General features: G+C 28.3%; 1 long non-coding RNA gene across 1 annotated transcript in view; it reads right to left on the bottom strand.

The window, feature by feature from the left end:
- The window catches only part of LOC147080009 (uncharacterized), a 178541-nt gene that overhangs the window by 143980 nt on the left and 20150 nt on the right, over positions 1 to 14411 (bottom strand). The window contains exon 2 of the long non-coding RNA XR_015072283.1: positions 3935 to 4009. This is a non-coding gene — a long non-coding RNA (uncharacterized LOC147080009). The remainder of the gene's footprint in view (positions 1 to 3934; positions 4010 to 14411) is intronic.

Below are 14411 nucleotides of genomic sequence, written 5' to 3'. Positions count from 1 at the left end.
TAATTATAACATATAGGTATATATTACAATAAATATAATGTAATTTTTACTCTATTTATTAAATTTACGAAATCGTTTAGATATATATTTCAAACCTAGGCAAAGCTACATGAGTAACCGGTTGCACATCACTTCTTTACAGTCAGTTATTTTGTGATGAGCTAATTCAATTTTGTACTGTTAATAATAATTGTATAGTAAAATAATAAGAGAATCATGTCAGTCATGAACAATATTATGGCTACTAAGTCAATTAATAAATAATATTATGTCCCACCTATAGTAGAAATTGAAATAATGTTTTAGAATAATCTTATAAAGCATGTCCTCATTATATATAGGTACCTCGTAAAGTTAGATATTAACTCATTTAGTGCTAACTCCGCGACTGACGCGTTTGGAGCAGTTGGCCATTTGATATAATTAACGTGTTATTTAAATGTGATAATTAAAATGTAATTAAAAATTCAGCCGTGATTGTGTTAATTTATCGAAATGAATGAAATGAAAATATTATGTATTAAGAATTCTCAAAAGAAAAAATCTCCGCCGTATATATGGGCAAATCAGAAATGGCAACAATAATTTGAGAAAAATATTCAATTTTCAGCTCTAAGCAACATGTGTTTTATTATAGAAAAAAACTTTTTTTAGCGCGAATTTTCGAAAAATCGTTTTGATTTGCTAAAAACCTTCTTCCAATATACGCACAGCTTATTCTGTAGATTTGTTTTTAAACTACAAAAGCTTTTAATGTTATTAGAAGTATTGATTATGTAAATTGAAATTTATTAGTAAAATGTGATTAACTTTAGTCTCACAAAAACGTTACTCTCACCATTAAAACTGGGAGACAGTAAAGTACTGGGTGGGTTAAATGCGGTGTATGAACGACTTACCTATAACATAATTTTATGGTGTTAGTATTAGTTGAATTTTCTATGTTAATATGAAGAATAAACTAGTTAAAAGATAAATTTACATTAGAATTGAATTTTTTAGTATTTTCAGATGAACGTTCTAATAATGAAATCATATCTCAAAAATTCTCATTTAATATAATTATCACTGCGATTTACTTTTAAATTAAATTATGTGTACCTATATTATGTATCAAAATAATCTTTATATATTATTATATATAATTAACTTAAGTGTCCCACACATGTAATTGGAACCATTATACTATGCAATATATATCTTAAAATTATTAAAAAAAAAAAACCAGTAGATACCCAATCATCCAAAAAGTTCTTCTATAACTTTGTGTAAAACGACACAGTCATCTTAGTGTTTAATACTTAGTACAAACTCTTAGTGATATGGGCTTGCAATGAACGACAAAGAGCAATATATAACCACATTGATTGACGATGATGTGAACAATAAAGTTTACTTTAAGTCAGTATGCGAAAAACCATAGTGTAAATATGTAAATAAATTTCAGTGACAGTAGAAATTTCGTACACAGTTAGTTGTCATACATTAATGAGAACTTAAAACACTTTTTTATAAAAATGTATTAGGATTAACTGATAAGTACTACAATCATTACTATCGATTATCCCTATGGCCATTTTCAATAATTTCCGTTTAGTTTATTTTATTCTTAATCTAAGCTTTTATCAATATATTCTTTTTTCTGTTTCTTTTACTTTGTTTGAAACTGTACCTCCCAAAGCAATCATTCAATATTCATTTATCATAAACCCTGTTCTTTCTTTGTTTTTGGCATTATTTCCCGGAGAGATATGTTGATATGAGCCTTTTCAGTGTTTGAAGGCCTCATCAATATCAATTACCGGAATGTGTTTTATTATCTGGCATTGTTTCCAGCGTGGGCTAACTTTTCCCTGGAGGCGCAGTAACATGATACTGTTTGCAGTTCACAAATGGGTACACTTTATCCCGTATACAGCACTGCTATCGAAATAGTACCAACTTGTCGGCCATAATTAAGTGGTTCAGGCTATCAGCTCAATTGCCGATGAAATCGAACCATGAGATTATAATTAATTGCGGTGATTCACGAGTTTAAAGCTCGAAGCTCAAACGGTTTCACAGGAAATAAGTATTTTATATATAGTCGAGCTTAATTTTTCACTACACGATCTACTGTTGACTAAAATAATAACAGTACTACTACAGAATAAGAGATCCGTTAAAATTAATTAGTAGCATATTATTAATCGTTACCTCAATACTACAACTAGATAACTCTGATTAGGTCATTGTTGAGGAAATGAAATTGAAACTTTACTTGATTAACATAAATCTAGGCTATAATTATTATTTAAAATAAAAATGAAAAATTGTGCTTGCCTAATTGGAAACAATTAAATAATGTTCAATTGTATGAAAAAATATTGTAGATATATTATTTTATTTATTTAATACATTTGTGGTTTTAAAGTTATCTAATATTTCCAAACACAAAATTAATACAGTTCCCATTAACTTCTGACTTACCTAGTATTATCATTTTGTAGAGAAGGAAATAATGTAAAATCATACTCAATAGCTATTTCAAAAACAGTGAAAATCAAGTTATCTAGTTTTAGTATTAATTGATATGACGATATACATTATTTTAATACGAACACGCTGTAGTTTCCTTTGAATAAAAATAAGTGAAATGAAAATCATCATTATCATATGTTTATTGATTTCAACTGTCAATTATTCTTGATGGAAAAACATTGTACTAATCAAAATGTAACACAATAATATGCAGTAAGTGCACATAATTAAATAATCATTAAGGGTAGTTTTATTTGCATCAATGAGGCCGTTGTCAGCTGATACAACATATCGACTGTGTTTAGGAAAAAGGGCGCAACCCTCAATTTTTTGAAAAGTGCTTTTATTAGATATTAACAATGTATACAACTCAATACACGTTCTATAAAAAGGAAGTAAGCCGCAAATGCTGAATTCTAAATTCAGGTTTTAATTGAGATTAATTAATTTTTAATTTATGGAAAAAAGCATTTATCCGCAATTTTAATGATTTTTCTGTAATAACTTCTTTAATTATAATTAGATCGAAAATATATTACACCAAATCATCAATCATCATGCACCCAATGTCTATGGCTATTTTTTTAAAAATATTAAACTAAAAACTCTCAAAAAACGTTTTTTGCCTCTCCTGTAAAATTTGTTCAGTGAGGGTTACGTCCTTTTTCCTAAGCACGGTCGATATATAAATCAGTTGACAATGCTCCATCTAATTGAGGGAAACTGGTCACGTTAATCATTATGAATACATTAATTTGTCTTCGAATTTATATAGTCTGTATATTTTTTGGTTTATTGATGATTTAATATAAAGTACTATTTAAAAACATTTAAATTCAATTTATGTATTATGTGAAAGATGTTTACTGTTTTAAATTGCTTTTACAAGATAATTTGTGATGATTCAAATTACAGACGATTAATATTGCCATTTTATTTATTGGAAACATCATATTACTTAATATTGAATTCTTGCAGTGAACGCATTTTTGATTCAAAGTTCTGTGATTTATTTCCAATAATAAAATATGCTATGTACACTTCCGGAATATATTGAGACTACAAAACTTCATTGAAATTTCAACTATAGTGAAATGCTTTCACCAATAAAAATCACTACGACTATTCATATTCTAGAACTACTAGTCGCTGGAAAATGTGCATATTGGATACTACGTAAACTGCAACATATGCAAATTTTACATAGTTTTTCAATTATTTTTCACTTCGTATGGATTTATTAAAAATACACATCTCTTTGAAATGTTTCACTAAAATCATCGCTATTCTATCATTTTAATCTGAATTTTTTATGTTAAAATAAAATAAAAATATTTTAATTTAGTTATATACATAGTCTGCAATAGATAATACAGTATTATTATTAAATATATATGTAAATTATGTTACCTACCTTATTGTGTGTGTAGTTTTCAATATCTTCCTAAAGATGATTTTTCTTCTCTCAAATTGACTCAAAACTTAGAATCTGAAAAAGAATAAAAAATTAACAAATTTAATCTATTTTTTGACACCAAGTATATACCTGCACAGATTTAAATTTACAAATTAAATAATATTCTGCATAATATTTATAACTGAAAATATAATATCTATTTTTATAGTACGTAAATACAATAAATAAAATTTAACTTGATTCTAGAACAAACTAAAACTAAAATTTGAAGAAATATCATTTTGAAAACACTTCCGAAAGATGTATTTATAACCAATAGAAAAAATCCTTTTGAAAAAAGTAAGACAACCCGCAGGATTCAAACCTGCATCTCTCAAGACAAATTTTAACTATTGGCTCTTATAATACTCTCTGAAACGCTTTCCAAATTGAGTTACGATTGGCAATCGACTTTTGTATTTTAAATCAAAGAAGGTATTACTTTAATTATTACTAGCCATAGTTTATTAAAACTAAAATTGTTATGATGTTATTATGAAAAGTAAGTGTCGTGACTTATACTCTTAATAACAATCTTAGTATATTTTTATCCATTATATAATAAATGTCTAACGCTCTCTATTTAATCTCGTTAATTTTAGTTATACTATAATTTATAATATTTTTTTTCAACACTACATTAGGCCAAGAGTCCCAATGACAGTATTACAATGAAACAGTGAGGTTATTAATAGTATAAGTAGTGAAACCATCACAAACAACCATATTTTGAGAAAATTGTAATATAAATAATGTATATTGTGACCTAACCGGGTAACGAACCCGGAAAAAAATATTATTGACATTCACCGAAACTTTTGGTTATATATTTCACTTAGATGGCAATTGTCAAGATTTTATTATCATCGTGAACTTTTTTTAGAATGTGGCGTATTTAAAATAATAGAATAATTGAGATTTATTTTTCATTCATTGTTATTATAGTGTAAAACAATAATTTATATTTTTAATTAAGTATTTAAATAAAATTAACAACTATAAAAATATATTATAAAAATGTTTGTATAATTACAAGAATAAGATTGAAGAATATTTTGTAAATTTTTCATAATACTTTTAATATAAAAATAATGTATTATTTATTACATTGGTTGTCTAATGAAATAGAGCAGTTTTTGTTGGCCAAAAAATTTATAATAAAAAATATTATATTTTTTATCTTATATACAAATATATTTTGATAACCTAGCAATTTGAAAATAAAATAAGTATTATAATTAAATCTATAAGTATATTTTATTATCGATAAGAAAGTTATATATACTGATTGCGGGTTTTTTCTTAAATTATGAAACATAACAGTAAAAGGGTTCAAATGGGACCGCCAATTCATGTAAGTTTTTGTATCAAGTACTGGACAAATTAAAAAAATCACACATAACTGATTTATTCATTTCGATCAATAAACAGATTCCTTGTGTAGCTATTTGTCAATTTGTGTGAAAGCGGTTAATTTAAAGTGAGTTTAATTTGTTTAGTAATAAATACGATTAAGGAAAATATTTTTTAGTTCTCCAAGTACTATATTAGTCATAGGCAGCAGTTATTCACAAGTTCCACATGCTAAGAACCACTGTATGTAGCGCTGGAGCTAGGAAAATTACGCGCCCGTGTGTTTAGTTTTATACTTTGGTACAAGAGTGTGATAATAATTATGAAGCAAGTCATCTGATACTATCATATGTCATAGTAGTTTAATAGTATCATAGATTTACTAAAAATTGAAGGTTAATCGATTCCAATAAGTATATTTAAATTTAAAGCTTGTGATTTCTCGATATTTTCAATTTTCTAATAGCGAGAATTTGAAAATAAAAATATTCGATTCTTGAAAATTCGAGATTAGTTTATTAATTTCTTAGGTTTATCTAAGATTCACGAGAAATGTTAATTATTCTCGAGGAAAATATTTCGTATTACCATACGGTATTTTACCATATTTTCCACTCGAAGGTAAATCTCACTGATTGAATTAATTCTAGAATTCTTGATAAATTCGTTAAAAATTTATCGAGATATCAAAATATCGAAATTTATAAGTAAAAACTTGAGAAACGAAAAACAAGTTTTATCATTATTTCTTGAGAATTCTCAACACGAAAATGATTAACCATAAAACTCTAGTAACAATAGCGATATATAAAAGGCGATATCAATGCTGTGTTTAAGAGCCACAATAAAAATTTGGATAGCTCGATAATTCAATTAACATTATTTTTAGAAATATAGTTTAAAAGTGTTTGTCAAAGTTTAATCAGATTAATGACAATGATTATAATTTAAATGCCAGTCCTATATTATGGCACAATAAGTTATTATCTGCAAGGTGAATAACAAAGTGTTCGGACTGACTAACTTGATCCATCTTATATCTCACCTTTAGAAAAATAACATAATTATTGTTACCCGACACGAGACAGATGGGATCATTTTCTTTAAATTTGGTTACACGAAATGTAATCGAAAAAATACTTGCGTGAATTATTATTCTATTGTTTGCGTCGGTAAGAAGACAGGCGGGATTATTTTTATAAAGGAAAAATTTATTACCCCATTGAAAATAAACTATTTCATATTTAAAGTGAAAATGAATAAGAAGTGATAATCATGTAGCTTCTAAATTTATATGACAGGTATTTTGCCATTTAAATTAACGATTTGAATGATTTGGGTGTTTATGTAGATACTTAAGTGATTTAAATCTATTAATTGAGTTAGCATTTACTTGGTAGAGTTATATTTTCATTTCTTGATTTAAATCTGTTCTGAATCTGTCAAATTTAAGAGCCAACGGGGCATTAGGATTTAATCATTTGGATTTAATCACGTTCCATTATAAAATCATATTCAATCATATAAAATTAATCTTTCTCTAATTATTTTAGCATTTATTGAATGATTTTCAGCTTGAAATAATACTGTTGTACATCTTAAAATATTTATAGATATATTACAGTCAATACAAAACGCATTAGTTAATTTATAAACTCCAATAGAAAGTTTTATTAAAAATAATATTTGTTTGTTTTCATATTCCGACACACCAAACTAAAGAATAAGACAGCGCGTATGACACAAATGGACGCGAATGATCCTAATAATTATTATATTTTTTAAGCCACGTGCATTCGATAATCAACTGTGAATGCGATATATCGCTATAACTCCTAGGTCATCACCTTAGTTACAGCTGCAGAGTGTCTGGGTATGATGAAAGTACCTGGAAAGTGCTAAGGGGTCCATGGTTGAAGCTAGTAAGTGGTGTAAATTTTTAAGTCAGTGGCACCTGCTAGACCTCTTGTTAATACTCCCTTCCCTTTCTGCTCCATTAAAAATTAAGAATAAATTACCGCCCCCGTCGCAAAACCATTTTCTGTGTGAAATCAGAAGTATGTTTTTGTCTATATTATTTATCGAATGATATTATCTATTATATTATATAAAACTATAACAATGGTATGCTTCATAAGTTATTGTGTTATAATACTATTCGTCGTAGAATGCTTTTTCAGGCTTTTACAAGATTTTTAAAAATGTTTCTTTTAGAACGTTGTTAGCCATACGTTCAAAACATTATGTGCATGGTTTGGATCTCAGTGGTGAAGGGTGACTTTTGGAAAGAGGTGGGCTGTGGAGATCTGAGAAAAAGAGTAGGTACACTCAACAGATATACGTACTTAAGAGAATACGATATTACGAGTACTAATATGTTACTAACTTACTAATAATGAATAGGTACACACTAACGACAAAGACACAAAACATGTATACACGTCATCAAAAATCATTAGATAAAAATTCTTTTTATTTTTAAAAACAGTCTAAGTATATTTATTAATATGCTATTAAATGCCAAAGATATTATTTTTTTAAATTATCTAATTGTCAATTATTGTGGACAGAGTGCAGTCATGACAACAATATTATGCGCGAACGTTTTAAGCTCTTCGATAAGAGTCTACCATATTTCATACAATTCGATAGATTGACTGAGGTTACGTGACGTAAGGTCCATAGGTAAAATACCACCATTCCTTGACAAATAATCCTACATTTATTTACGTCAAGACAGATGGCGCGCTGTGGTATTTTTTTAAACCTTTGTAGATTGTTTTGTAATCTGTATAATACATTCCTACATATTATACGAAATCTGTAGTTGGCAAATTAAATTATTTTTAAAGAATATAAAATAATCACGTGATTTTATAAATTTCAATATGCAATTAAAAAAATATATATTTTATTAGGAAGGTAGGCTTTAAATAATAGCCTTGTATGGAGTCTTCGCCACTACTGGATGTAAACACCCATTGATTGAATAAACAATTTTTTGAATATGCCAAACGCGTGATACGCACAAAAATAATACAATGATTTAGATACGGACGTTCAACTATTACTCAACCGTGGCAATAAGCCCGACGAAAAAACATTTCCATACTTACTTAAAATATTATTTTATATCTCAAATAGGTACCTATAACTCGTTATTATTTAATTTTATGAATGATGTCCCAGTTTCGAGTGTGTTTCCAGTATATTATGTTATCTAATATGCACATTATGTAGGTCCTCGCTTTATTATTATATAAATTGAAATGGGTGAACACATACAAAAGGATACCAACTAACAATTTGGAAGATAATGAGCTCTGAAGTTTATATGTCTTTTGTGAACGTGTACCTTAGCAAGTATATTGTAAAATTACGAACAGAGATGAAAAGAAAATTATGTGAGCGTTATTATAAAGTAGAAATAAACACACGGATATTTTTTTTTATTATTTATATTTTGAGGTTTTTTTATTATATATATTTGATATATTATATCAATTGAAGATATTCCTGGAGTCGCTAAAGCAATAATAGACATTTACGGTTTCCACGGTAAATTATATTTTTTTTCAATTGAAATAATCATTAGAACTATAGATAAACTCAATTATTGCAACACAATATCAAATTCACAACCTCTCTAAATGACAGTAAGGAGCATTGCAACATAACATCAAATTTGAGTTGCCATGATACAAAAAATTTTAATCATTCAATAAAATCATTGATAGTCGTGCACTGAGAAGATTTTAATAGTAATGCAGGTTTAAACTATTATAACTGTAATACCTACTCATATAGGCCACCTAGAGTTACGATTGTCTTGCAGGATAAAGATATTCAAATTTTTCATGTAGCTGTGTAATAATCTGTTTTGACGTTTTTGGTATGGCGATGGCGTATTGGGATGGCGATATGATCCGTAGAATTTATAAGTACAACTAATATGTTTGTCATGAATGTAAATATTGTAACACTAACTTTTTAATTGCATTTCAAGTTTTAAAAAAATCGGTGTGTGTACTTATGTACGTACCTCTTTGGCGTAATAAAACAAAATAAACCGTAACCTGAGTCTATTAATATTACAGTGGATTAGGTTGATGAAAACGTACGCGATTCATCTGTGTCTCATATAGCACATGATAATTCTAATTTAATTATTGTATTAGACCAAAACTCATCTTTGCCATACAGCGGTTATAATCGGTTTAGAAGTGCCCATGATAAATTAATAAAAAACCAAATTTTAATATATTTTGTAATTATTTACCAACTCAACATTCACAAAATTTATTTATTTATTGATATAAAATTTTACTCATAAATAATACTTACATAAATACAGCCTCAAATCTTGATACACAAGTTTTACAATGAAAAATAAATATAAACTCTAATATAAATAAAGTTGTATGAATATAAATTAACAGTGTAGAATGTTAGTCTCCAGAAATTTGTTTATAAACATATATATTTATTATAACACAATATTTGTTATGTTTACAACACGTGCTATTTACTTGGTTGTATTGAACGACTAACTAAATGATACTATGCGCATGCGCATGCACCCCTGAGACCGAAATGAATATAATCATAATAATAAATTATGTATTGCATCGGCGCGCGCAATTTCGTCACACGCCAAAAATAAACTGATGTGTTTTCCCAAATGCGCCAAAAGAAGTATAACTTCAATAAAAATAAAACGTCATGAATGCGGTATTCCAATGTAGGTAGATCGAACAATTTTCAATCGTATATATCTATTTTGTGTCAATTTACTAAATATATTGTTATATTAGCAGATCCAGATGTCTATGAGTAATGTCGTTTACGAGAGCCTTTTTATTCTTAAAATGCTACGTCGATTAAACGTCTGACATGCATAAATATAATAAGTACAATTTTAAAATTTGCGCAACAAAGTGCTCTGTCCTTTATGCTTCTGTCAAACCATTCATAGAGTTTTTATATTACAATTTTACGTTAACAAATTTTGAAGCATGCAATGTGAACGGGCTTTCTGCTGAGTTACAATTATTAATAAAACATTATTTTACGTCAAATTATGACAAAATGATAGATAAATAAAGCAAATGAAAATAGTGTCACTCTCTTTAAGAAAATGTTAAAAATCATGAAGAAGGTATATTGAAACGTTTTAGAACTCATTGTGAGCATTTGGATGATTTCATTAATAATTATGAATTTACAGAGATATTAATCGTTAGCAGTGATAAAAAATGACGATGGGATTAGGTACCTACTAATTTTATAGTTGTACATTACGGAATATTTTACGTGACGCAAGTTTCAAAATTATGAATTTTGCACGTCTTAGGGTGGAGTTTCCAGATAGTTATGCAATGGTTTAAAAGAAAGATTTTTATATACATTATAGTGTATATTATAATAAATGATATAATAATACACTTTCTAAATATATGAACGATAATACACCATTAATTTATTTATACATTAGACTACAATTTCATATTAGATGTACAACCACGATAATTACTAATAATATGTGAATATATTCCTTGGGTGGGTATTTAAGCATGTATGTACAATATTTAATTATCTCCTTATGTAAATTCTTATTCAGTAAAACATTCTAAGTATATAGATTACCGCGAAACTTAGTGGCCATACATGTATCCACTTTTATTTAACTCTCACGAACAGCTAAGTCCTTAGAGATTTACTATTTAGCCGAATGATACTGCCAGAATACATAGCAGTGATACACAACTATAAGCAATTAACAATCACTTATAAATATATTTTGTTGAAAAACTCATTGTATAATCTTTATAGCTTTATAGTTATTGGGTATACATAATTTGCAACATATCTCTAAAAAAATCGACTACACGTATTAACTGAAATTAATATAACACTTTTGACACATGTAAGTATTTTGTACCTTATTAGGTGTAGTACAAGTGACTTAATTTGAAAAATAAATCCAATGGATGCAGATCGAGTTCCATTCGGTTCCAATATTTTTTCTTATGGCCATATCGTCTTTAATTTTCTACAAACACGTCTCTCAAAAAACGCAACTTTTCAGGAGAGGCAAATAATAACTTTATTCTCTCAGTTTTTAATTTAGAAATAAATTTTTTTCTATGAAATATCCATTTAGTATAGTTACATATATTTTCATGAAAAAAATTTTATGTTTCTCCAATTTATCGCACTATACTTTCAACTGATCAGTCATATTGTCGGAGATACGAGAATGCGTTGAAACTTTACTGTGAATATTACTGCAGTAAACACGTATCTTGATTTACGAGAAAGAGCTTCAGTACAATCATCTGTCGGAGTACAGTATTCTCAATTCTGTATACTTACAAACACGTAACTCAAGATACAGTTTATAATATTTATAAAAGTCTTTTATTGTCATACGAGTTTTTGTTATTGCTTAAATATATTATGTTGTATAGTATGTTTTGAGATACGTGTTAGTGGAATATGTACGTATTCAAACTCTGAATTAATTACATCAAACAACTCAAAACTGACAAAGTGTTTGTAGAAATATTAGCGACGATAAGGCCCACGATGGTCGAGCGGGTAAGCGTCGGCTTATAATGTCGTGGGCTCCAAGTTAGAATCCTGGGTCTGGCAAATACACATATTGATTTTTGTTGGAATAATAATATACTATATAGCCACAATACACTTATTATTCACTCATCTGTCATACATTTAATATATTGTGTTAGTTTAAGTTATTATTAAATAATGTGTATTATCGCAATTATTTTGTGATACGCAAAGTTAACCACTACAAACTGTTTTAAATTCGTATGGATTTAAGTTTTATACTTATCCATTTGAGTCATTTTTACGACCCAGGTTTCGATTTTTGGCATCTTCAGGCACTATGACTGTGCACTCAACAAAAATACAATTATTAATTCTAACTTATATAACAAATTAATGGTACAATAAAAAACCTAAGTAAAAACAACAATAAGCTAAACCCGGATCACAAAAAACGACTCAAATGGAACAGTACAAAACTTACATCCATTAGAATTTAAATTCAAATTTCATTAAGTACCTTCAGTCGATAGTAATAATATTACAAACTTTTTTACTTTTCCTGATCGTAAGTATTAATCCTAACAATTTTTCAGTTATGTTCGTACTCAGAGTATGAACCTAATAGGTTGAGTAAGTGGCTAACATCCATTTTTCGTAAAAAAAAAAAAAACTGTTAATACAAACTTATACTATGTGGAGGTCCATAAATTATGATCCTATTAGGATCGGACATAGCTAAAATAAAAGAAAAAGAATATTAATGAGTTACGTATTTTTAGTAAGGAATGCTAGGTACATTCCTCAATCTTAGGTATTATTCATTTAATATAAAAAAAAACATTTATTGCAATAATTTTAGATTAATATATATTTAAAATGTCAAAGAATGATTAGATGATTCATCGTTAATACGTTTTTAATGGTATATAAATAGACAAGAGCTTTTCATTACACACTACTAATCGGTAATGAATGATGAAACATGATTTATAAGTTTGTAGTATTTTTAGTCTACTTAAAATTGTTCAAAATAACATATTATTATACCTGTAAAATATCTCATGATATTACTGGGCGAAATTTAATAATATGTATTTAATTTGTAGGGAGTAGCTGAGAGAGCTTATTTACGTTTGATATAAATATCAAACTGACCAAAATACCATATAAAATAAACAGTTCAAAACAAAAAAAAATCGAATTTATTTTTAGGTTTGAGTAAATTTTGATTATTTTCACAGTTGTTTGATGCTGAAATCCAATTCTTATCTATAAAGAGACCTCCACGATATGCAAATCTATCTACAGTCGAACTTGGTTATTATGAGGAAGATGGGACCGACTGAATTCGCTCATTATAAGCATTACTCGTTACATCGTTATATAACATTTTTCGCGCCACGTTCTATTTAAGCATGGAACATAAAAAATCTGAAAACCATCGTCAAATCACCGAAACAAGCATGGCATTCATAAACTACAAAAGAAGTTGTTTATTGTAATAAAGTGCTGAGCCGCCGACGTTTCTAGTTACCTACTGACTTCAAAAAGCTTGAATTTGTACATGCTATTTCAGCCATATGCGTGGAAACTTTTTCAATGTTATCGGCGAAAGCACAATTTAGGTACTAAGACACTTAACTAGTGTCATAAACGTAATCCGATTCCGGCGGCATCGGTCTAGTTATCTGCCCGGTCGGATTTTCTTGCTTAGGGTCGAAAATGTTGTTTTTATACGATCGACACATTAACAGTTTTGCTTGGTATACCCTGGTTATAAAAGTGAATAAATGTATGGAGAAAATCATTAACTAAAATGTAAACGAATGTTTCCTCATTACATCCGAGATCTCGCTATTTCCGTGATCGTAATAACCGAGTTCGACTGTATAATATGTTTAATCTTGCAGCAGTAACGTGGGAATTACTTGACCTATGATTGGGTATGGCTGGTTAGTAATCACTGGATAGTGCACGGGTATAGTGACGAAGGGGATTCGCGCCTACTGGGAGAACTCTAAAATAAGCGTGACGTGAATCTTCAGCTCGTTATATGATCGCAAAAATGTCTGTCTGCCTGTCTGTCCCTGCGTCTCCCTTATTTTATTATGAGACTCTCACACCCTCAGCTTTTTTGGCGATCAAACATAAAACAAAAGCATTTTTTGTTGAAAATATACTCTACCAGGCATTACTGTGTCTAAATGGTTTTTACCTTTTCCAGAATTAATTATTTATTGTGAAGGACGTCATAATTGTGACAGTTTATCACACCGAGCCCATTATTCCAAAAACTTCCTACAAAATTTAAACAAGACAATTATTACTCATTTTCGTACTAGTAGTCATGATATTGTAATAATACCAAAATTGCTAATTTATTTAGAATAATTATTTGTATAATACATATTATTTTAGAGTGAATTCTTAACCTACCATAGGCACATGGCAAAAAAAAATACAAATCGAACTTCAAAATTGACAGCATAGCAAAACTAGAATCGAT

The sequence above is a fragment of the Rhyacophila brunnea genome, unplaced genomic scaffold, assembly GCF_057557595.1.
Source record: "Rhyacophila brunnea isolate RB1 unplaced genomic scaffold, BYU_Rbru_1.0 scaffold_1, whole genome shotgun sequence".
NCBI lineage: Eukaryota > Metazoa > Arthropoda > Insecta > Trichoptera > Rhyacophilidae > Rhyacophila > Rhyacophila brunnea.
The sequence above is the reverse complement of the archived record's forward strand: the minus strand, read 5'-3'. Positions and strand labels throughout refer to the sequence as shown.